General features: G+C 41.4%; 1 protein-coding gene and 1 long non-coding RNA gene across 6 annotated transcripts in view; one reads left to right on the top strand and one right to left on the bottom strand.

The window, feature by feature from the left end:
- Positions 1-26368, top strand: part of LOC129634932 (uncharacterized) — a 241709-nt gene that overhangs the window by 39604 nt on the left and 175737 nt on the right. The gene's annotated exons all lie outside the window — the stretch shown is intronic.
- The window catches only part of MYRIP (myosin VIIA and Rab interacting protein), a 224643-nt gene that overhangs the window by 167732 nt on the left and 30543 nt on the right, over positions 1-26368 (bottom strand). The window lies entirely within an intron of this gene.

Here is a 26368-nt window from a genome sequence, read left to right as displayed (position 1 = left end):
AAGCGAGACTGAAGTGTAAACGAACAGAATAGTCAGGGAGATGTGTGTGGATTCCTTTGCTCTCTGGGTCTCCTGGTATCATTTCCCCTCTACCTACAAGAACCATTCTAGGTTCTTCAGGGAAAAGAAAAAAAAAAAAAAAAAACCTTGAGAAAAACTGTCTGGAAAACAACACATGCGGGAAACTAGATCCTTGATTTCAGTCCTGAACACAATGTTCTAAGGTTTTTTTTTTTTTTTTTTTTAAGCTAGGTTTCCTTCCAGAATTCAACATGCACAGGTCTGCCAGATAAACATTATGGTCTGAAACAGTAGTTAGGGAAATGTTTGTATGCTTGGATTTGAATGAGAAGGGGAAACTGCTGTGGATGAGAGATTGCACTCAGCGTGACATTAAAAGCACAGCAATGATCAAAGTGACACCTCCCCTCCCCAGGAGGTTCCTGCCTGCACAGCCTACCCCTCACAAGGGGGAAGGCATCGCTTTCCAGAAGGAAGACACAGTCCACCACTGGCTTCCTAAGAAATGCAATTGTTTGAAACCAGTGCTGACGAATGTGACTTATGTAAGCTCACATTTAAGGCAACGTCAGCCTCTGTCTTGATTCCCTCGCTAGCAGCCTGTTATGGCTAAACCACCACATGGTACCCCAGAATACTCAATTTTTTTAAGTTATAATTTTGCCAAAAGAAACACAAGTGCGTGTGGTGCCAATACATACGCTGAGACATAAGCTATTGCTCCTCTGCAAAGCTGGATGGATTTCTTAAAAGTTCTGTTTGATGGACGAAGGAAGGAAAGCAAGTCAACCACTTAGTGAACTACATATGATTAGGGAAATAAAGGAAATGCTATCACTAAACTTGGCCTCCCTAAGTAACATTAAATAATTGCTTTATTATCAGGGTTCATGCCTTTCACAAGAGGGTCGCAGGAATAAGCGCTCAGTGAGAACCGACTCCCACTCTTAATATGATGGACTTTTGGTAGCAAGATGGGGGGTGCAGGAAAGAGCGGAGGCAGGAGAGGAGCACTGTAAACAGGCTGACCATCCACCAACTTCTCTCCCTTCCCCCGACCAATTACATGACAATCTTGGGACAGTGTGGTTTTTGCAAAGCTCTCTAGGTGATTTTAATGTTTCACTGGGACTCAAGATTACTCTTCTAGGTCATCCATAGAGCTAAGATGAGGGCGCTGGAGTTTTAATACACAGGACTTCCCAGGTGGCGCTAGTGGTAAAGAACCTGCTTGCCAATGCAGGAGACGTAAGAGACCCGGGTTTGATCCCTGGGTCAGGAAGATCCCCTGGAGTAGGAAATAGATACCCACTCCAGGATTGTTGCCTGGAGAATCCCATGGACAGAGGAGCCCAGCGGGCTACAGTCCATAGGGTCACACAGAGTCAGACACGACTGAAGCAACTTAGCACACATGCACACGGAAATCACATCAAGGTTTTAAAGTTAGTAAACAAAAGAGCTTTAGACCAGGGATATAAATCTAAACCACTGGCAGATCAAATGGGGCTATCTGTGACAAAACTACCTTGTTCTTCTGTCACCTGAAGAAAGGAGACCCATATGGTCAGTGTTCCTCAATCAATATTTCCAAAGTACATTAAAAGGTTATCATTAATAACCAGTCTCTCTATGCCAAAGCATTTCCAGAAGGAGGATTTCTGCTAAGAGCACTAAACCTGAAAACTAAAGGTATAATTGGAAATGGTCTAATGGAATGGCAAGATTTTGATGACTCCACGGCTCTTACTCATTTTAGGTTTATGTCATATAGCCCAATATAATCAACAGCTACTGAGAAAATGAGTGAAAATGGGTGACAAATGGCATATATGGTAAATTAAATATGGCCACCAGTTTTCTGCATGTACTTTCATTAAGAGTTGAGTCTATTGGAGTTAGCATGTAATTCAGCAATTCCACTCCTGGACACATATCAGGAGAAAACTCTAATTTGAAAAGAGGCATGCACCCCAGTGTTCATAGCAGCACTATTTACAATGGCCAAAACGTGGAGGCAACCTAAGTGCCCATCTACAGATGGCTGGATAAAGAAGATATGGTATGTGTGTATATACACACCACAGACACAATGGAATGCTACTCAGCCATAAAAAGAATGAAATAATAGCTTTTGCAACAACATAGATGGACATAGATTATCATACTACGTGAAGCAAATCAGAGAAAGACAAATATCATATGATATCACTTACAAGTGAAGCCTAAAAAAAGATATAAATGAGCTTATTTACAAAACAAACAGACTCAGACTCTAAAAACAAAGTTATGGTTCCAAAGGGAAAAGGGGGTGGAGGAGGGATAAATTTGCAATTTGGAATTAGCAGATACAAACTACTATGTATAAAATAAACAACAAGGCCCTACTATAGAGCACAGGGAACTATATTCAGTATCCTGTAATAAACCATAATGGGAAAGAATATGAAAAATAATATATGTGTATATACACACATATGTATATAACTGAATCACTTTTCTGTACACCAGAAACTAACACAACACTGTAAATCAACTGTACTTCAATTAAAAAATTAAACTAAAAAAAGAGTTGGGGGTCTATTAGTCTAACCCTGATCTTTTATTTCAAGAGCTCTTGCAGCTTCTACTCACGCTTTCCTTAAAATCCTGAGACTCCCCCACTGTGAAGAAGCTCAGGATGAAAGACCAAATAGGAATAAGAAGCCTGGGCATCCCAGCTGAAACCAGCCATGGTACTGAAGTGACAGAAAAGTGAAATAAAATAACTGTGTCCTCCTGGAATTCATAACAGTGAAGAAATGAAAAGTGAAAGTGACAGTTGCTTCGCGTGTCCAACTCTTTGAGACCCCGTGGACTGTAACCTGCCAGCTCCTCTGCCCATGGAATTCTCCAGGCAAGAATACTGGAGTGGGTAGCTGTTCTCTTCTTCAGGAGATCTTTCAACCCAGGGACTGAACCCAGGTCTCCTGCATTGCATGCAGATTCTTTACCATCTGAGCCACCAGGGAAACCCGAAGAAATGAAAATCTGGGAATAGTTAAATGCATATAAGGACCTCAGGAAAGTGTGTTTTTTCTAAAACACTGTGGGAAAATGTGTATTATCAAAAGGTCAAGCCCATGATGGAATGAATACAACTCAAAAAGGAACAGAATATACAAATGAAAACTGATAATTGTGAATAACCTTTATAAGCAAGAAAGGGGAAGAAATCTTAACCAATGTGGCTATATGAAAAATTCTCTGGTTCATTCTTTCATCTACTCATTCACACACACACACACACACACACACACACACACAAATTGCCGACAAACGTCCATCTAGTAAAAGCTACGGTTTTTCCAATAGTCATGTATGGATCTAAGAGTTGGATCATAAAGCTGAGCACTGAAGAATTGATGCTTCTGAATTGATGCTTCTGTGGTGTTGGAGAAGGCTCTTCAGAGTCCCATGGACTGCAAGATCAAACCAGTCAATCCTAAAGGAAATCAGTCCTGAATATTCATTAGAAGGATTGATACTGAAGCTGAAGCTAAAATACTTTGGCCACCTGATGCGAAGAACTGACTCATTGGGAAAGACCCTGATGCTGGAAAAGATTGAAGGCAGGAGGAGAAGGGGATGACAGAGGATGAGATGGTTGAATGACATCACCGACTCGATGGACCTGAGTTTGAGTAAGCTCCAGGCATTGGTGATGGACAGGGAAGCCTGGCATGTTGCAGTCCATGGGATTGCAAAGAGTTGGTCATGACTAAGCAACTGAACTGAATTCATTCACACACACAAACAAACGTGGAAAATTGGTCACGGGCAAAGTATTATACTCTAATGAGGTCATATTTTTAAAAGTACAAGCTAAAAGTGGAAAATCCCATATCTTTGAAAAGTATATACTAAAAGCTTTTTAATGGCCAAGGATTATAAGAATATTTACAGAAAAGTTCAGAATGAGCTAAGAAATTCAAAAGAAATGGTGTCTAAAATTATGTTCCAGGGCAATAGAAATAAGAAACAAAATGTGGTATTTTTTGGAGCAGATGGTATATTGCTATTTAGCAGATGCTCGTGGGAAATTCAGAACTCTTCAACATCTTTTTTTCTTCCATCTTCTCCACTGAAGATACTATTTTCCAGTTAAAATAAGAAACTGGAACCCCAGACAAGAGACAGAATTAGTTAAAATGAAAAAAAAAATCACATAGGTGCCTTATTTACACTGACTTCAAGTTGCCCACCTTCAGGAGCCAAATCACATCCCAGGGTCCAGAAAGAACTTGCAAGTCAACCACTGTCAATAGTCTCTGAGGACAGGCATCCAAAGCTGTGAATCAGGTTAATATGACTCTACTTTTCAAATAAGAGAAGAAGGTGGATTCTGTTTAAATATAAAGCCTGAAACCAATGCCTGCTAACATTCTAGAAAGACAGCTAATGAAATAGGTGGCTAAAGAGCATTGGGGAAAAAAAGTCAAAGACATTTGACCAAGTCCTTCTTCATATGTTATTTTCATATTTATTTGTTTTATTTTTGGCTGCATGGGTCTTCGTTGCTGCATGCAGGCTTTCTCTGGTTGCAGTGAGTGGGGCGACTCTCTATTTGTGGTGTGAGGACTTCTCATTATGATGGCTCCTCTTGTTGCAGAGCGTGGGCTCTAGGGTGCACAGGCTCAGGAGCTGCAGCTCATGGGCTCTAGAGTATGGGCTTGGCAGTCGCGGTGCATGGGCTTAGTTGCCCCATGGCATGGGGGATCTTCCCAGACCAGGGATCGAACCCATGTCCTCTGCATTGGCAGGCAGATTCTTAACCACTGAGCCACCAGGGAAGTCCAATCATATGTTTTTAGACAAGCTAGGTGGACAGAAAGGAATTGTATCTTCTTTTGGATGTCTCAAAGGCATCTCAAACTCATCCAAAAGCAAATTCATGAATGTCTCCATTACAAACCTGACTTTTTTATTCCCTTTCTCAGTGAAGGTATTGTGTGCATTCTGGGAACTTGATAGTTACTCTTGAAAAGTTTGCTCCATGACCTCTCACCAAAACCTGCCAATTTTATATTAAAATAGCTCTCCACACATGTAAGGCATCATTCCACTGTTGCTGACAAGCAAGAGTCAGCTTGGTTGTTAGTCTTCTGAAGCATGCCTTTTATCTCTGGCTACTTTTGAGATCTTCTGTTGGTCTTTGCTGGTCTACAGCTTCACTAAATGAGTCTAGGTATAGATTTATTTTTGGTGTCCTGCTTGGGAATGCTAGGCTTCATGAAAATCTTGATTGGAGCTTTTCATCTCTTCCAATGTTGCCTCTAACCCATACTTTAATCTTATAACAACACTGCTTTGCTGCTAAATTTATTATCTCAGTTTCTGTAGGTCAGGAATCTGAATGTTTTAGCTCCGGCCTCTGCTCAGGGTCTCATAAGGCTGAAAGCAAAGTGCTGGTCAGCTGTGTTCTCAAAGTGATTGCACTTAACTTTTTTTATGATGATTAAATTTGAGGGTCTTTAAGTTTCAATAAATGAGTTTAACAAATTCACATTGACTGGAATAATAAATTTGATCTTCTTGTGTCATTTTATCTTGTGCTTCTTGCTGCTCCATTGTCCCTCCTACCCCTCCACCCCAATATCTTTTTCTTTAGGGATCAAAACTTCCTTTGATTTTATTTTTCTCTTTCTGTGGTCATCCAGAAGTAATATGTAGTCTCTTAAAACTTTTAAGCAATGACTTGCATATTTTTAAAACATTTAATATTCCTCTCCCTATCCCCATAAAGAAAAAAAACAGAATCTAAAGATATGTCCATGTGACTTTCTCTCCTCTTTTTGTCCCCCATCAAGTAAAAGAATCGTAACCTTTATATTCTGATTATTAATGCTTGATATACTTTTTTCTTGCTTAAGAATTCTTATATCACATTAAGTTGTACAATCATAAGAACAATTTTTTAACATTAACTCAAATTTTAAAGGTTTAATTACTCATCATTTATTTTATATTTCATTTTCCCTTAATCTGAGGTTTGATGAATTTCTTCATTGTCTGAACAATTTTAAGTAATTTTGAGTTCTGGAATGTCAGAGAAGTCCTTTGGTTTGAGAGTGGAAGGTGCCCCCCGCCACCCCTGAGTTTCAGGTTTGTTGATGGAATAGCTATTATTTCAACAGGCATTTGGAAGGAGGTTAAATGCATATGGATACTTGTGATTTCTTGAGCCAAAGACATATTCTTAAGGAAGCCAAAGAAAACATAAAACCCACCAGTGATCCCTGCCTAGCTGCAGACCTCACACACATCCTTTAACTTCTCTGAGCTGCTCCTTCCTGGATAGGAAGGAGGCTTGTCCAGACCCCCTCAGACACTCTTCGAGGTGTTCTAGTCAAGATTTTATGAAGCTCATAGAAATACCAATATTTAATGAACACATAAAAGCAGAAGAATTAATTTCCAGCAAAATATTAATGAAGTCTACTATATATTTAAAGTTTCAGGGTTACATAATGATAGACAATAAATACAAAAATAAATATTTCTCTCAGTGCCCTGTTTAGAATAAAAAGTAGAAACTCATAAATAATATTTCATTCACATATATGTACAACCACATTATTTTTGAGTGTCAGGAAAAGGAAATATACTTTTGATGAACCCTCAGTATTCATTCAGCAGCATCAAACAAGCAATTATAATACTTATGGTTTTTAGGATCCACTTAAAAATGTCTCACTAGGTTTTATATTGACATGGTTCAAAATTTAGAAAATATAGAAAAATTTACTCTTAATTCTGATTTTTGCTACCCAATTTTCATCCTCTCAAAGTTCTGTATCCTTCCAAAGATATTTCATACATATACAGAGTATCTCTCCTTCTCTTCCCCTCCCTTTCCCTTCTTTCCCTATTTTTCTCTGTCTCTATTCTGTTTTTTGCTTTTTAAAAAATTTTTGTCCCTTTTAAATTGTATTATTGTATTGAAATTGTATTATTCCATTTTCCTGAGGCTTATTTTTCACTTATTATATCTTGGAGATCTTTGTACATCAGTATAAATGCTTCCTCAGTATTTTTTTTTTTTTTAATAACCACTAGCATTCCATTGTCTGGATATACCATGACTTATTTTCTCAGTAACTTATTGGTGTATATTTTAAGCAATGTTACAGTTATAACCCCAAACATACATCACTTCAAACGTGTATGAAGTATATTCTAGGATAATTCTTAGAAATGAAATCACTAGGTCACAGGCTATACACATTTGTAATTATGAGAGTTACAGCCATGTTGCTCTCCATAAAGGAAATAATTTATGCTCCAACCCAGGAATATATGAGCCTCTTAGAGCAAGATTTTTAATAGTTCCAAAGCATGTTACATGGGACTTTCAAATTCCTGTTCCCAATTTGTTTTGTTTTGGTTTGGTGGGATTATTTGGAATGGGAGTATGAGTCAGATGAGTTCTGGTTTTTGTCCCAAATGATACTGGTTCTCTTTTCCTGGAGAATTTCATGGGGTTGCAAAGAGTCAGACATGACTGAGCAACTTTCACTTTCTTTTCCCCAAAGCATATGAATATGACAAACACACACTGTTGCTATAAAGATTCACAAATTTAGACATACTGAAATGACCAGGATCCATTACATTTGAGTGTCTCTACAAAGCCCATCTAAATGCTAAGCTGCTTTGTAACAGCAAGAGAGAACAGGTAAACTCTTGGCCCTATGAATCAATGTCTAATGAGAATTGATTTAACAGGCTCCGGGGGACCTTATCTTATTGCTAATAAAAGAAATCCCATCTGGCACTTTCCTACACTGCCTAGATATTAAATAGGGCTTATGATGATTAAGCACCAGAAAAGTTAATTAAGAGGTAATTCCAGGGGAATGTACAGATCTCCGAGGGCAATGGTCTTCTACCCGGTAACTTAGGGAAAGGAGCCAGGAGACCAGCTACTGGACTCCGAGCACTAGGCAGAAGCCCCACAACACACAGAGTCAGGCTGGCCAGAGCCCACCCCCGGGGCAGCCATCCTTAACTGAGGACTTCCTCCCACACGGAAAGGACGCTCACTTCCACTCCAACCCTAAAGACCTGCTCCAAGAACAGGCCCTCCACCTGGTGAAAGGGACACGAAACCATGATGAGGCATTTCCATTTGTTTTTCCTCACTGGAGGGGGCCACAAAACTTTTATAATATTAAACAGAAGGACAGGATTTATAAAAAAATAAAATGTAGACCAAAGGAGGATGTCATATATTGTAGTCAGCCATCAAACAATTATGTCCCAAGTTTAATAAGTTTATGTCATCCAAATCTGAATAAATCCCATCCACATTCCTAGAGCATTATCTTTAAACACAGTCTCAGTCAAGGGTGCCCTAGATACCTCCTAGAATGCAAGAGTCAAGGTCATTAGAACAAAAAGTCTGTTCACACCAGCTCCGTCACCATATCCACAGCAGGAAACCTGCTCCAGAGCAAACAAGCGCCTCATTTAATTTCCAAAAGATGATTTGTCTTTGCCTTTGTATACCTAAGATACAAAACAAATTATCTAATTCCCATTTCTATAAAATCCAGACATCTGGCATGTGGGGCCTGAAACGAACAACACTAATTCCTAGGAGATACGTAACACGCGAGGCTTTCAGCAGGGTTCAGAGAGCACACTTTTTATTCTGGCACCAAGTCTCAAGGGCTCATTGTTTCTGAGAAGCTCCGTGGTGGTCCCCTCTGCCTTTCAGTCCTGACACTCAGTGAATTCAAAGGAAACTCGAGTGGCGTGGCTCTCTTCTGTTATTCTGACCGGTACTTAACACAGGTTTCCTATTCTGAAAGCACCAGAGAGGTACTAAGTCCATTGGGCTGTTAACATTGTTAGGTCTGACGTGGAACTCAGCTGTCTATTTGCTTAATTGACTATAAACAGAGATCCTTTGCCAAATAGTGCTTGCCATAAAGAACTCAACACGGGGCACTTGGATGCTGTCCACAAGTTTCAGGAGCAAACATGAAACGTACCACAAGTGAGCAAACAAAACTGGCACGACCCTCTGGAAACCAGCTCAGTGGTGTGGCTCAGTGGCCTGGGAAGGTTTTCTTTCACGTATTTAAGTTGGCCATCCTATTTTTAGGGATAGGTTTTAAGGATAAAAAGACTGGAGAAGATGACAAAATTTCACAAAATACAGAGATGCTCCCTCTGTCATTCTTTATATTATAAAAATCATAAACAACCCAAATATCCAGTGATCAAGGTATGGTTAACTAGATTGAGACACATTCATATGATTTTACATGATGTGATATGAAATGATGTGATATCACCATATAGTTGGGCTTCCCTGGTGGCTCAGATGATAAAGAATCCGCCTGCAGTGTGGGAGACCTGGGTTCGATCCCTGAGTTAGGAAGATCCCCTGGAGAAGGGAATGGCTACCCTTTCCAGTATTCCTGCCTGGAGAATGCCATGGACAGAGGAGCCTGGTGGGCTACAGTCCATGGGGTTGCAAAGAATCGGACATGACTAAGTGACTTTCACTTCATGGTATAAGATAGCCTTATATAATGACACAGGATGTTGCTTAGTATAATATTAAGCAGGAGGAAACTATGTACACAGAATGCCAGTTTGCTTTATAAAAATCTGTCTACTGGATGTACACATGCACACATTTTTATAAGGCTGCATTTCAACAGCACCTCTCACACTAAACTGCCAGAGTACTTTTATGTTTTGTTTTCCATCCTTCTCTCCCCTGGTTCTTGTGTAGCTCCGATTCCTCTGATTGTTGGCAGGCCTGGAACACATAAGCACCACATGGCCCACATCACAGAGACAGATGTGTCTCTGCGGATAAAGAGTAGGAGTGTGTCTGAACCCCAATCCAGGGGCTTCACCCTGGGCCTGAGATGCTATCAAGGGGGTGCCTGGCACAGAAGAGGCACTCTGGATGTTCACACACCCTTCCTTCTTGAAAGTTTGGAGACAAAGATGTGAGCAAAATGCATTGGATCTCTGCCTAGAAACCCCGGTGAAGAGAGAATGTCTAAGACCCTGACTTGTAAGAAAAGAAGATTGTTTTTCAATAGGGATAATATTCCAGTCATAAGGAACACCCTTTCTGTTGTCCTGGCAAACAAGCATCTTGCCTCAAGAATGCTGAAGGCAGCTCTGTCTGTGGAAGACAGAGTCAGACTGTTGTTATTAGGGAAGTAGATAGGTTCATGCACCGGATTTAAATTGTGGTTGAATAAGGAAGCTTCAGGATGAGTGGACCAACCCAGCCATGGTTGTCATGCCAAGCAGTGACTGGCAAAGGAAAGGGCAAGAACAAAGAACAGTCTGATCTGTGATGACCTTTTCAAATTATATGTTGATCCCTTAAGCTACACTGTTCCTTCTTAATGGTGAAAGTCAAGAAAATTTGACAGAAGGAACTGCAAGACTAGTTTCTCCTTTACATTTTACTCTTTGGCCTTGTGCAAAATGCTGACATCTTAATCTTTTTTGAATTGTGGTTTTCTCTAGATGTATGCCCAAGAGTGGGATTGTTGGATCATATGGCAGTTCTAGATTCAGCTTTTTAAGGAACCTCTATAGTGTTCTCCATTGTGGCCATAGCAGTTTACATTCCCACCACCTTTTCTCCACACCCTCTCCAACATTTATTGTTTGTAGACTTTTGGATGATGGCCACTCTGACTACTATGAATTGATACCTTACTGTAATTTTGATTTGCATTTCTCTAATAATTCGTGATATTGAGCATCTTTTCATGTGCTTTTTTTTTTTTTTGTCATCTGTATGTCATCTTTGGAGAAAAACCTATTTAGATCTTCAGCCCCTTTTTGACTAGGCTGGTGTTCTGTTTACACTGAGCTGCATAAGCTGCTTATATATTTTGAAGATTAATCCCTGGTCAGTTGCTTCACTTACAAATATTTTCTCCCATTCTGTGGGTTGTCTTTTCAGTTTATGGTTTTCTTTGCTGTGCACAAGTTTTTAAGTTTAATGAGGTCCTGTTTATTTTTGTTTTCATTCATTACTCTGGGAGGGAGATCCAAAAAGATGCTGCAGTTTGTCGGTGTTCTGCCTACGTTTTCCTCTAAGAGTTTTATAGATTCTAGTCTTACACTTAAATCTTTAACTCATTTTGCGTTTATTTCTGTGTGTTGTGTTAGAGAATGTTCTAATTTCATTCTTTTACATGTACCTGTTCAGTTTTCCCAGCACCGCTTATTGACGAGAGTGTCTTTTCTCCACTGTATATTCTTGCCCCCTTCGTTGTAGATTAACTGACCATAGGTACATTGGTTTATTTCTGGGCTTTGTATCCTGTTCCACTGATGTATATTTCTGTTTTTGTGCCAGTACCATAGTGTTTCGATGATTGGAGTTTTGCAGTATATTCTAAAGTCGGGGGCCCTGATTCCTACAACTGATTCCTGATTCTTTCTCAGGATTGCTTTGGCTATTCAGGGTCTTTTGTGTTTCCATACAAAATTAAAAAATTTTTTGTACTAGTTCTGTGAAAAATGCCATTGATAATTTAATAGGGATTACATAGAATCTGTAGGTTTCCTTGGGTAGTATAGTCATTTTGACAGTAGTGATTCTTCTAATCCAAGAACATGGTATATCTTTCCATCTGTGTCATCTTCAATTTCTTCCATCGGTGTCTTACAATTTTCAGAGGACAAGTCCATTGTCTCCTTGCTGCTGCTAAGTCACTTCAGTCATGTCCAACTCTGTGTGACCACATAGACGGCAGCCCACCAGGCTCCCCTGTCCCTGGGATTCTCCAGGCAAGAACACTGGAGTGGGTTGCCATTTCCATCTCCAATGCATGAAAGTAAAAAGTGAAAGTGAAGTCGATTAGTCGTGTCCGACTCTTAGCGACCCCATGGACTGCAGCCTACCAGGCTCCTCCATCCATGGGATTTTCCAGGCAAGAGTACTGGTCTCCTTAGGTAGGTGTATTCCTGGGTATTCTTTTTCTATATGATGATAAATGTGATTGCTTCCTTAATTCCTCTTTCTGGTCTTTTGGTGTATAGAAATGCAAGAGATTTTTGTGTATTAATTTTGTATCCTGCAACTTTACTGAATTCATTGATGAGCTCTAGTAGTTTTCTGGTAGCGTCTTTGGATTTTCAATGTATAATATCATGCCATCTGGATTATTTTAAATGATGATGAGTTGCATTTAAGCAATGCAGTGAGTTTACATATTCCTGTGAAACTAATTGTGGAGGGGAGGGAAGGTGTAGATCTCCTGACACTTAACTGAATATTTAACTACACTGGAAAACAAAACCTAAACAAGAGACACTGTCACGACAGGAAACAGGATGAGACTGCCAGTGTTCATTCGCTGCGTTGCTTTATGTAACACGCTTAACTCCTGGAGACTCGATGCTTCATTGATAAAGCAGGTTGGTTATACTTGAATTCAGGACAGATTTTTAAGTTTCACGTTAGCTCTAAAATTCAATCATCTATCCTGGGATATTCTTTCTCAACTTCAAAGTTTGATACTGTCAGTTCTAGGACAGGGTTCCCATAGTTAAAGGGGAGGCATGAAGAACAGGTCAACTTTTTCTGACCAGAGGCATCCTCCGCCATCCTCAATAACAACAGCAGTTCAGCGGAATCTCCTCTGTGTCAGGCGATACCGTAAGCACATCAGCAACACTACGGCCTTTCATGGCAGATTAGAGCAGAGTGAAGGGGCTCAGGGGTAGGGACTGGCCTATGTGATTCATGAAGCAGCAGCCCAGGAGGGAGGCCTGCCATACTATGGGTCTGCGACATGCAAGACTTTGGAAACCACTTTCATGGCAGAAAGATGTCCCCAGGAGAAAGCAAACACTCTGAGTGGCTGCCTCTAAGGCCAGTTAGTCCTGCTAGGGTGGCTGTGTACGTTCAGAACTTCTACCTCTATTTAAAAGTTTCCCCTTTGTGTTTATTCTGTCAAAAAAGAAAAGTGTGATTTTCACAAAACTCACTCATCTGCCCACTGGCTTTCTATTTCATACAGAAATGCTTTGTTTCTATAATCAGAAAGAAACCAGAAAGCCTGCGGGGAAACAAATACACAGAACCACCATCCCAAATAAAAGGCATCAGAGTTTCTGAGTCTAAAGAAAAAACAACAAAACCATCCTGTAAGCCAAGAGTCTTCTCTGGCCACAGCAGGTCAACACTCAAGTGAGTGTACAAATGAAGAGAGAAATCAAAGGTCTAAATAATTAAGCATCAGCTACAAAACAAACACAAGCATTTCTATTCTGCCTGTAGAAAATCATCTGATAGCAAAAAAGGGGGAAAGTATCTTGCTTTAGGAAAAGCTAAAGCATAAAAACCATTTGAATTTACCAAAAAGATATGAATATTTAAAGAGAACTTTATTTAATTGATGAACCAGATACACCAGCCTAGAATAAGGCAAGAACAGACCTCAGCCTGAGTTCTCATGATTCTTTACCATGTTCCCCGGGGCTTGTCCACGGGGCTTCCCATCTACTAATTCATTTAACCTCCCCACATTCCAGGCAGATATGGGCTTCCCTTGTGGCTCAGTTGGTAAAAAATCCACCTGCCAACTCAGAAGACTTGGGTTTGATCCCTGGGTCAGGAGGAGGAAGAAGAAGAGAAAGCCCAGGACCTGCAGAAATGGGACTCAGAGATGTAGTGTAGGGAGGTAGACAACCCACAGCCATGGGAGGTCTGATTCCCGGCAGGGAGGAGATCTGGCAGGAGCACTCAGGTAGGCTGCAGCCCTGGGAAGGAGGGCAGTGGGGCAGAGGAACATGCAGGTAGGATCTGGGAGGCAACACAAAACTGTGTCCCTCCAACTAGGCCACCTTGAGAAGTGACGAAGCTCTGGGCATGTACATACCTGACATGGAATGGGGCAAAATCACAGCCCAGGCTGTGCAGGGGATGGACCCTGGTGGATGTGAGATGCTTAGCCAGGAAGATGGGAAAGGTAAGCTGAGCAGGGCAAGGTGGGAGCTGACTGGATAACTGTCACAGATACAGGGGCTGACCACACACACAGTAACTTTGGGGGGAACCTGGGAGAGGCCAGGGATACATCATTCTAGTATTAACTCCAGAGGTGGCTGGAATCACAGATCCTGCCAACCTCCTAAGATCACCACACCTGGAAACCCAGGATCCGGCTAGATATATAGGAACCAGATACTCTGAGTAGCCTCAGGCCTAGGGGATAAGAATCAGTCAGAAGAGGAGGCTTGGGTCCTAGGCCCACACACATGCATAGCTGATGCACAATGGGAGCCCATGAGTCAGGCCAGCAGGGGCCGGTGAACTGCAGAGGGCTAGGGCTTCCTCTGGGCCCCAGCTCTTCTGGGAATTTAAGGCATCAGTCAGATATCCAGCAAAGGAATCTCAAGGCTGGAGCAGAAATCTCCCATCTCAAAGAAGGCACTCATTAAGAGTTATTCTGAGAGAGAAAGTGGTTCACAAATTTCCTTCACTATGATATCAGCTTAGAAACTGGTCCAGGAGATGGGCCTACTTTCTTTTTTCCCTCTATCTTCACTGACATTTATGTTTTGGAAGTATAGTTGATTTACAATGCTGTGTTAATTTCTGCTGAACAGTAAAGTGATTCAGATATATATATATAAACACACACACAGGCACATACATAGATACTCTTTTTTAATATCTTTTCCACTATAGTTTATCACAGGATATTGAATATGGTTCCCTGTGCTATACAGTAGGATCTTGCTGTTTATCCATTCTATATATAATAGTTTGCATCTGCTAACCCCAGCCTCCCAATCCCTTGACAACCACAAATCTGTTCTCTATATCCAAGAGTGTTTCTGTTCTGTAGATCAGTTCATTTGTGTCATATTTTAGATTCCACATGTAAGCGATATCATGATACCTGTGTTTCTCTGGGTCTTACTTCGCTTAATATGATGATCTCTAGGTCCATCCATATTGCTGCAAATGGCATTATTTCATTCTTTTTTATGGCTGAGTAGTCCATGGGGTTGCTAAGAGTCGGACACGACTGGGTGACTTCACTTTCACTTTTCACTTTCATGCACTGGAGAAGGAAATGGCAACCCACTCTGGTGTTCTTGCCTGGAGAATCCCAGGGACGGGGGAGCCTGGTGGGCTGCCGTCTATGGGGTCACACAGAGTCATACATGACTGAAGTGACTTAGCAGCAGCAGCAGCATTTCATTGGAGACTTGTATCACATCTCCTTTATCTATTCATATGCTGATGGACATTTAGGTGGCTTCTGTGTCTTGGCTATTAGAATAGTGCTGCCTTGAACATAGGGGTGTATGTATCTCTTTTAATTATAGTTTTGTTTGGGTATATGCCCAGGAGTGGGGTTGCTGGATCATACAGTAATTCTACTTTTAGTTTTCTGAGGAACCTCCATACTGTTTTCCATAGTAGCTACACCAACTTAACATTTCTACCAACAGTACAGGAGGGTTTGAGATGGACCTATTTTCTTCAGGAGCTGAGTAAGGAGATGAAGGCAAGGGACAAGGCCCCCAAGGCAGGGGCCTGTTTCCAGGAACTGAAGAAGGTCATGGGGACAAGGAAGTTGTCATTCCAGTAGCACAGGGGGAAGGTGAAACTCTGATTTCCATACGGCGCATTTGTGTTCACCAATTCTGCATTTCAGGCCATTTCTGGCTAAGTGCTTGTGGCTATGCCTGAATTACTGTGGCTGAAGGAAGCCGCCTTCACAATAGCTGCAGAAACATTCCTTCTTACTCTCTTCCAAGTCCTGAATTCTGTGCAAATGCCAAACAAATGCTTTCTGGAGCCAGAGATCTGAGGAATGAAAGTCCAGCCAAGAATTTGCACCACAAAAGCTTTATCAGAGCCCAGCAGCGCTGAGCCTCTAACACTGGGAGTGGGAAAGTAAATAATATCAGGAACTTGGAGCTACAAAAGCAATCTAGACTATTGTTATTAAAGAACATGGGATTATAGGGAGGAAGTATCCAGAACTGACAAATTAGTAACTGTACATCTTGAAGGGTGACAAATTAAAAAGAGCATCAGTATGATTCTTTTTCCATGTTATAAGCACATCTGCAGCATCCAGAGAATTTAAGATTCCTTTAACTCTCTTGGCCATTCTTAAAAGCAGGCCCCCACAGGCAAATATGTGATAACTTATGGTTTTATGGCGCCAGAGACATTATATGAATCATGAATATGAGGCCATCCTAAGGCCACTTCATTATTTCAAAAGTCTTGACATAGACTTACTTCGTCAAGCATTAATTCCAAAGAAGTATCAAAGGATTTATTCTCTCCTGAGATGTGCAAACTCTCCGTGGTGAATATGGCATGATCATAATGTGCTGTCCTTTCAAACTGTACAATAAAGCCAATACCAGGCGATCATTCTGAGATCACCTTCACATGGCAGATATGACAATTCTCCATAGCAAAGGCCAGTGCACAATTAGGTAGTGAAGACTTCCACTGGATCTTTCAGATACCTATAAACCTCATAAAGAAAAGGACTAGCCTTGAACAAAATTGGGGAAGAAAGCTTACTTTCTACTCCTATAAATTCCAAATTGCTTAACACAGCATTCCAAACTAGCGTTGGCCAATAAAAATATAATGTGAGATATATATATATATATATATATGGTCTTCTAGTAGTCATAGTTTTAAAAAGTAGAAAAGAAACAGGTGAACTTAATTTTATTATACATCTGACTTGGGCTCCAAAATCACTGCAGATGGTGACTGCAGCCATGAAATTAAAAGGCACTTGCTCCTTGGAAGGAAAGCTATGATAAACCTAGACAACATATTAAAGAGCAGAAACAAAAACTTTAAAGTTTGGGGAAAAAAAATAAAAGGCAGCAACATCACTTTGCTAACAAAGGCCCGTATAGTCAAAGCTATGGTTTTTCCAGTAGTCATGTACGGATGTGAGAGTTGGACCATAAAATAGGCTGAGTGCTGAAGAACCGATGCTTTTGAACTGTGGTGCTGGAGAAAACTCTTGACAGTCCCTTGGACAGCAAGGAGATCAAACCAGACAATCCTAAAGAAAATCAATCCTGAATGTTCATTGGAAGGACTGATGCTGAAGCTCCAATACTTTGGCTACCTGATGCAAAGAGTTGACTCATTGGAAAAGACCCTGATGCTAAGGAAACATGGAAAGCAAAAGGAGAAGAGGGTGGCAGAGAATGACGTGGTTGGATAACATCACTGATTCAATGGACCTGAATTTGAGCAAACTCCAATAGATAGTAAAGGACAGGGAAGCCTGGCATACTGCAGTCCATGGGGTTGCAAAGAGTCAGACATGACTTAATGACTGAATAACAACAATACATTTTACTTAAAATGTAATTTTAGATTCATTTCAATGTGTTTTCAATATCAAATTATTAATGAGACAGTTTACATTCTTTTTCAAACTAGAGCTTTGAAATCCAGAGTGTATTTCACATCTAGACTACACTTAACATTTGGATAAGCCAAAACATTAAGTGGCTAATAACTACTGTAATGCCCCAGCTACACTTCCCCGTATCCTGACTTAAACCCTGCTAGGTTCCCATCCCTGGGAATGTTACCCCAGGTTCTAGGAAGCACAGGTACCAGATTTTCTAAGACAGCCCTGATTTCACCCATTCTGTCCCCGTGGCGCCTGGGTCACCTTTTTTTCAGTACCAAGGTAGTGTGCTGTCCTAGTTCTGGGGTGGCACTATCTAGGTTTGATCCTACCTTTCACTGTGTACAACCTGGGCCAGTTTTTAATTTCTTTTTAGACACTCACTTTCCCCATTTTGGAAATGGGTAGACGTAGTGCTTCTCCCAGGAAATGGCAACCCACTCCAGTGTTCTTGCCTGCAGAATCCCAGGGATGGGGCAGCCTGGTGGGCTGCCGTCTATGGGGTCGCACAGAGTCGGACACGACTGAAGCGACTTAGCAGCAGCAGCAGCAGTGCTTCTCCCAGAGTTTGCTGGGAATGAGAAGAGGTCATATTCCTGGAACACCACACTCTATTCCACATGATTAGCAGTGGTGCAGAAAGAATTGTTGGCAAGTCACTTTGCCCACTGCCCCCCACCACAGCTCCTGATTGGGTTGAGGAAACATGTCCTTTTTCTATCCTGTTGGCATCCCTGGCAGAGGGAATAGGCTCAGATGGCAAAAAAAACCTGCCTGCAATGCGGGATTCGATCCCTGGGTCAGGAAGATCCCCTGGAGGAGGGCCTGGCAACCCACTCTAGTATTCTCCAGAATCCCATGGACAGAGGAGCCTGGTGGGCTACAGTCTGTGGGGTTGCAAAGAGTCAGACATGACAGAGTGAGTAACACACAGGATGCTCCCTGCCGCCCAGACCTTTGTCTCAATCCACTTTAAAAATCCTGTCTGTCTTCTAGGATCAAATCAAATGTACCTCTCCTTCAGGAAGTCCTTCCTTTCTCCTACCTCCCACCTCCAAGATGAAAGTATTCCCATGGGTCTGTTTTTCTCACTCTGCATAGCATCCTAATTATTCATATCAGACTTAGTTCACCTTCTGGACTTTTCCCCAGGGGTTAAGGCACTTAATAATTTTGTGAACCTTTCTCTCCCTCCCCTACCCTTTCATCCCCTCCCATTTCCCCAGGAGGCTCCTGACATTCGGTATATGATTTTGAAGCAAATGAATGGATATCCAATAGCTTTGATTTAATGTATGTGACCTTTTCATTATTAAACGTATCAGTACTAAGTAAAAAGGCAATTTAAAAAATCTGTGCAGTCCCTTATAGCTTGAGATTGATACTCTTTATCCTACTCACGTCCCACTCTGAGGTCCCCACACCTGCCCTACACAAGCCTCCGGGACTGCTCCCAGTGTCTCTGAGTTGCTGGGCCTTCCTTGTCAAAAGGTGACTCAAACAGAGCTGTGTTTGCCCTTCCACTCGACCACAGAGTGCACCCGCTTTCGGCTCTGTCATTTCGGAGCCCCGCCAGGTGACTGGCCAGTCAACCTGATCCAGCAGAGTGCAGAGGAAGGAATCCTGCCTTGCAGCACCCCCTCTCTGCAGCAGATGCATCACCTGGACAGGTAAATGCCACAGCATTCCTGCAGCATCTCCGGGGCTACCCAGGGCAGTGAGGAAGTGCAGGACAGATGCACTCTGTGAACGCATGGTTATTTCATAAACTACAGGGCCTATGTATTCCAACTGAGTGAAGACGAGGCAATCTGACCTCCAGCTTCAAAGAAGGACATAGCCAGGAGTGTTTATTAATTCATTCCATAAATTTAAATGTCCAGACTAGGGACCCTGAGAGCAAAGGCATTTTACTTTTTGAAAAAGAAACTTCTTGAAAAATTAAATTCGTGTGATAAAATTTTAATTTGTTTAAAATGAATTTTGAATGAAGAAAGATCACTAACTCATTTCACTAAAAGCTCTGTGTTCTTTCTATTTAATAAAATCATAACTGAACCTTAAAGGGGTTTCTGTATAACAGACTAGAAACACAAAGCTTTTCTAATTGATGGAGATGCTCTGCTTTCCTGCAGTGGGCCTTCCACACGCCCTGGCAGCTTTTAGTTACTTTCTCACAATACTTAGATCTGACTCTTGGGGGATGGAAGATTGCCCTCACACCCTGTCACCGAGGTGCAGAGAGGGTGCAGGCTATGTCAGCGAGTGACAGAAACAGGTCTCCAAGTGCATTAATCCTCTTCTTAACACAGGCCAAAGGAGGAGGAATTTACATACTGTAGCTGCTGGGCTGCAGGCACTGAGCCTCTCAGAGAAAGACTAGACGGGAAGTGCCCTGCCACTCACGCTCCATCCTCCCCTCCCTTCCTTCCCCTGGCCTGGCCTTGCCTGAGCCCGGCAGTCCTTGGCAGGCAGAAGAATACTCTCAGTTCAGCAAACCCTGACAATTAATGGCCAGTCGCATTACGGGAAACCATTTCATCAAATCTAACCCCTGCTCCCCCACAGACCAAGTCCATTAGAGCAGCAGCAAATCCTTGGAAGTTATCCAGATGCTAACTAGCTTCTGGCCAGCACATTTTAAATGAGAAATTTTAAACGCTGTGACTATCTCATAAACATCTCAGTCTGAACACCAGAGTGCCACGCAATTAACACTCATTTTTAAAACCACTTTGTAAACGTGCCTGACAATATAAAATCACAGAGTATAAATTATGATCCTACTGTAAGTCATAAGATATTTCTTATGTAAGTCAGGAGATATTTCCATAGGTGTCATAGTATATGAGATGGCAGAAGACCAGGAGCCGAGGGTCCAGGCCAGGCTCTACCCACTAACAGCATGTTCATCCCACAAGCCGCCTTCTACAGCTATAAAGTCAAGGGTCGGGGCATAAAGTCAAGGTCCCTTTCAGCTCCCAGAAACTGTATTAGTCAAAGTCATACTAGACTATGCTGCTGTAACAAATAAACCCCAAGGCCTCAGTGACTTATCTCACCAAGAGTTTTTCTTTCCAGCACAAAGTCCCCTGCTGGTCATCAGAAACTCCCCCCATCCAGGGTTTTGGAGGTCAGGCTCCCTCCAGCTAATGACGAGGTAAACAGCAGTAGAAGGACCTTTAAGGTCCACATCTGTGTGAGCCGAGCATGCTCTGGTCACACAGGGAGCCCTTTATGTCTGCACCTCCCCAGGCTCCTCTGTGGCCCTGACCAGCAAGGAAGTTGCTGTGGCCAGTGAGTTCCAGATGGCAGACTTAACACTTGGTGGACTTTCCGCCTTCCCAAGACTTATTTAAAATGACAGCAAGGAAATACAAATGTAATTGATTCATAAAAGTAAACAGAAAAGGAGGAGACCAATCAGCCACCTACAGATTTCAGTGCAGTTCTGAAAGAGGAAGCAGCGAACTCCATTTTCAATCATAATGACTATTGATTTTCAACAGTAGTGTCAACCTCTGAATAAAATAAGAAAGGCTCAAATTTATGTTTGCAGAACAGCACCTGAATGGCCTCAACCTTGAATACATAAGAATAAAGGTACCACGTGGACAGATGTGAGATGAAGAAACTGGAAGGGGTGGTAGACAGAAGGTAGGAACATCATATGAATCCTCGTGCTGCCAGACCAAGAAAGGAGCGTGAACACGCATGGAACGAGACAAGGTTTCCGTGTACTAGTTTGAAAGATGACCAATAGAAAACCAAACCACAGATAATAACAAGCAAGAAACCAAAGGTAAAGTACTCTAAGTAAGTAAGCAAAGTCCCCACTATTCAGAACAGAGAAATGAAAGACTTCCTAAAATTGATACATCAAGAAATAGCAACATACCCACATATTTTAAATTTACAGGTTTAAATTTAAGGCTAGGAGGACTACAAGATTAAGGATAAAACTAATCAAACATGGAGCAGAGGACTGGCACTTTTCATCTCAGTGTTCTTTACCATTTTTTTTACTATTTGCATGAAATCATCTGATGAAAGACAAGAAATAAAATGAATCAAGTATAGTGTGTATTTTCTACACATTTACCTGATTCATCTAGACCCCAAGCACCTGGAGGAAAGAGCAGGGTCAACATGTCTTTTGTTCTCTGATAGCTTTAATACTATGGTGTGTCCTAGAAAAGGAAATCAACACTGTATTGAAGTTGTACATAAGTACCCCATCCTCTGCTGCTGCTGCACGTCCACAGTTCTCAGGCCTGCCCAGTCCTCTGCCTTCCCTCTAACTTCTCCTACTATACATATAGTCTTTAATGGGATTAAATGTTCAATACACCACATCCCCAGTGCTTCAGCTTATAGTTTCAGTGATATGGGGCCCACAGAGTCACGTTATATAGGAAGACCTCTGACTGTGTATATGTGCAGGAGTTGATGTACCCAATGGTGGTGTGACTCTGCTCATTAGAGGGTGTGGTGGAGAGTGGGAGACAGGAGTCTCCTACTTGCACCGAAGAACAGTTTTGAAAAGGCTTGATCCAATCCATATAATTCAGAGAATGTGGGAAACAGAATTGGCTCTCTCCCAGTTAACTGTGATTCTGAGAAAGCTCTGTAACCTCTCTGTACGTTGGTGCCTTCATGTACATGGGGACCCTCCTTATGGAAATTTCTATGAGGAATCAATAATAATGAAATAATGATGGATGATAATAATGGAAACTGCAGTGCACCCAGACTGCTTCATTTCTTTTAGTTATCTTTCCATGAGCTTATTTCAGTTACCTAATTGTGTTGAACTCTTCAGCCCCTGCCTGCTCTGTCTCACCATCATGTGTTCTGAGGGCATTTAATTCACACTTTCACCACCTATATATTCAGCACACTTTATGTCAGCACTGAAGAACAGATCATTAGAAACACTGTGTAACCTCTACGCCTGACACCTACCCTCACAAAAACCTAACCAGAGAAACTAGGTAAATAAAGAGCAGCTGTACAGGAGAAAAGAAACACAATTCAATTTGAAATCTTAGAAGAAAAATATTCTATTCTGAATCTTATGCTCATTGCCGCAAAAATTAAAGAACTCAAAGACACCTTCTATATCATAGCTTCCAAGACTCTTCCACGTCTCCTAAACCCAGGCAATGCAGAGAGGCAAGGAAAGGTTTGCCCACTGCAGTGGTTTTGAGTCTGGATTTCCTACGTGTGGTTCAAACTTAGGATACTGCTTGGACTTTGTTCCACCACTGCACTCTCCCCGGCTCCCTCCCTTCCAGCTTCTCTGGAAACACGGAGGCGCATTCCTGAATCAGAAGCTGACATCTGTTGTTGCCTCCGCCCTGCTTGATGTCACCCCAGAGAGCAGCCCAGCTCCCTCCCTCACCTCCTTCAAGACCACAGAGGTCTTCCCTGAGCAGCCCATGCACTAGAGAGCCCCCCTGCCCACCCCCAGCCAGTCTCTGCCCCATTTGTCTGCTTCATTCTTTTTCGTGGCTCTCATCACCTAATACATACAAGTATATTTTTATTTATTTACATCCTCTCTCTCTGCCCTCCCTCTAGGGCAGCACTAGCCAATTGAAATATAAGGTAAGACGTGTTTAATTTTAAATTTTCTAGTACCCAAACTAAAAAAGAAGTAAACATAAGCAGAGAAAATTAATTTTAACGTTTCCTCTTTAACCTCATGTATCCAAAAATTGGTGTTTCAAAATGTAGTCAACATAAAAATTATTAACGAGATAGCTTACATTTTTTGGTACTAATATGTGGAGATCTGGTGTGTATGTTTCAGTTATGGTGCAAGTCAATTCAGACTCAGCCCATTATAAGCGCACAGCCGTGTGTGGCCGATGGCTGCAGTGTGGGTAGCATAGCTCTGAAATATAAACTCCATGGGCTGAAGGCTCGTTTGGCTCACTGTTATGTACCCAACAGCTAGAACAGTGTCTGGCACATGGGATTTTTTAAGTATAGTTGATTTACAATGTTGTGTTAATTTCTGCTGCATAGCAAAGTGACTTCAGTTATACATACATATATATACACACACACACACATTTTCCTTTTTAACTATTCTTTTCCATTATGTTTATCATATTATATTGAATATAATTCTCTGTGCTATATAGTAGGACCTTGTTTATCCATTCCATATACAAGAGTTTACACCTGCTAACCCCAACCTCCCATCCACACCATCCCGCCCAACCCCCTCCCCCTGGGCAACCACAAGTCTGTTCTGTAAGTTTGAGAGTCTGTTTCTGTTCTGTAGATAGGTTCATTTGTCTCATATTTTAGATTCCATGTATAAGTGATATCATATGGTATTTGTCTTTCTGACTTCCTTCACTTAGTATGCTAATTTCTAGTTGCATCCATGTGGCTGCAAATGGCATTATTTCATTTTTTTATATTACATTATATATATGTACTGCATTGTGTTTATCCATTCATCTGTCAATAGACATTCCACTTGTTTGCATGTCTTGGCTATTTTGAATAGTATTTCTAGGAACACAGGGGTGCTTGTATCATTTTGGATTGAGTTTTGTCTAGATATATTCCAGGAGTGGGATTGCTGGACATACGGTAATTCTATTCTTAGTTTTCAGAGAATACTACTTTCCACAGTGGCTGGAACAACTTACATTCTCCAACAGTGCAAGAGAGTTCCCTTTCTTCCACATCCTCTCCAGCATTTGTTATCTGTAGACTTTCTAATGATGGTCATTCTGACCAGTGTGAGGTCATACACACTGTAGTTTTGACTTGCGTTTCTCTGAAACTCCAGTACTTTGGCCACCTCATGTGAAGAGTTGACTCATTGGAAAAGACCCTGATGCTGGGAGGGATTGGGGGCAGGAGGAGAATAGGATGACAGAGGATGAGATGGCTGGATGGCATCACTGACTCGATGGATGTGAGTCTGGGTGAACTCCGGGAGTTGGTGATGGACAGGGAGGCCTGGCGTGCTGTGATTCATGGGGTCGCAAAGAGTCGGACACGACTGAGTGACTGAACTGATCTGAACTGAATAATTAGCAATGTTGAGCATCTTTTCAAGTGCCTATTGGCCATTTATATTATTTCTTTGGAGAAATGTCTATTAATGCCTTCTGCTCATTTTTCAATTGAGTTGTTTTTTGTTGTTGTTGAGTTGTATGAGCTATTTGTATATTTTGGAAATATACACCTGTCAATCACATCACTGGCAAATATTTTCTCCTATTCTGTAAGTTGTCTTCATTTTGTTTATGGTTTCCTTTGCTGTGGAAAAGCTTGTAAGTTTGATTAGGTCCCATTTGTTTAGTTTTGTTTTTATTTCTATTGCCTTGGAAGACTGACCTAAGAAAACATTGATATGATTTATGTCAGAGAATGTTTTGCCTATGATGTCTTCTAGGAATCTTAGGATACCATACCTTATATTTAAGTCTTTAAGTCATTTTGAGTTTATTTTGTGTATAGTGTGAGGATATGTTCTCATTTCAGTTTACATGTGGCTACCCAATTTTCCCAACTCTACTTGCTGAAGAGACTTTCTTTTTCCCATTGTATACTCTTGCTTCCTTTGTTGAAGATTGATTAACCAGAGGTCTGTGGGTTTATTTCTTGGCTCTCTATTCTGTTCCATTGATTCATAGTCTGTTTCTATGACACATGGTTTTTAAATCAACTAACATATTTCTTGTCTTCCATCTAACAAGCATGTATTGAATATATACAATATGGGGAAAAAACATGGTAGAAATAAAGTTAATTGCACGAGGGTGCTTACAAGAAATGGGGGTTATTCTTCTACAGAAACAGAAAGACTGAGAAACTCCAAGGGCAAAAGAAAACAACCCATGTCAGTTTTAAGCAGAGTGGGAAAGGGCATGATTCGAACTGAACTGGGGCACCACTCTGGAGAAGTAGAGAGAGGATCATGGAGAAGTCACTGCAGTGACTGGGATGGAGAGTCATGGAAGCTGGACTGGAAAGGGGTTGGGAGAGATGTGGAGGAGGCAGAAGTAACAAGGCCGGGCCCTAGCCTGCGTGAGAACCAAGTCAGGGAGGAATTATAAAGACGGGTTTTGAGCTCAACGGCCAAGGAAGGAGACAGTACCATGACAAACCTGTGAGATCCTGAGAGATAACAGGTTTGTGGGGCTCTCCCTGGCAGGCCAGTATTGAAGATTTCACCTTCTAATGCAGGGTATACAAGTTTGATCGCTGGTTGGGGAACTATGATCCCACATGCCTTGTAGCCAAAAAAAAAAACAAAAAAACAAAAAAACACCCAAAACATAAAACAGAAATAAAATTGTAACAAATTTGATAAAGACTTTAAAAAAATGGTCCACATCAAAAAAAAAAAAAAAAGAAACCTTAAAAAATTCAAACATAAAAACAAGTTTATGGAGGACAGAAGCTCATGAGGACTTGCCATCAGGTTCTAACACACAAACCCCAGCACATGACTGCATTTCCATCATTGTGACTTCTTCCAAATTTAGGCAGCACAGTACTTCCAAGAACATCCCACGAGAAAATATCAACTGCAGAGGAGTCAGAAGCCCCCCTCTCTGGGTCTCAGCCTTCCCTTCTATAAAATGAGGGGGCAGGGTTGAGTCAGGTATTCCCATCCCAGCCTGGAGATCACTCTCCTTGAATCAGGTGTTCAGAGCTCTCTTTCTGTGCCATAGTAGCCAAGAGCTCTAACAGAAGAGTACACAGCTATGAGTCTAATTCTCCCATTTATATAACACTTGGGTTATTCTTCAAGAGTACCTGGACAAGAAAATAAAAGCCAGGAGCAAGCTCAAAGCAGTTCCTGTCATCACAAACTCCATCCATTCTACAGCTAATAATGTACC

This window comes from Bubalus kerabau, chromosome 20 (genome assembly GCF_029407905.1).
Source record: "Bubalus kerabau isolate K-KA32 ecotype Philippines breed swamp buffalo chromosome 20, PCC_UOA_SB_1v2, whole genome shotgun sequence".
In the NCBI taxonomy this organism is placed as follows: domain Eukaryota; kingdom Metazoa; phylum Chordata; class Mammalia; order Artiodactyla; family Bovidae; genus Bubalus; species Bubalus kerabau.
Note: the sequence above shows the minus strand (reverse complement) of the source record. Positions and strands in the feature narration are given on the sequence as shown.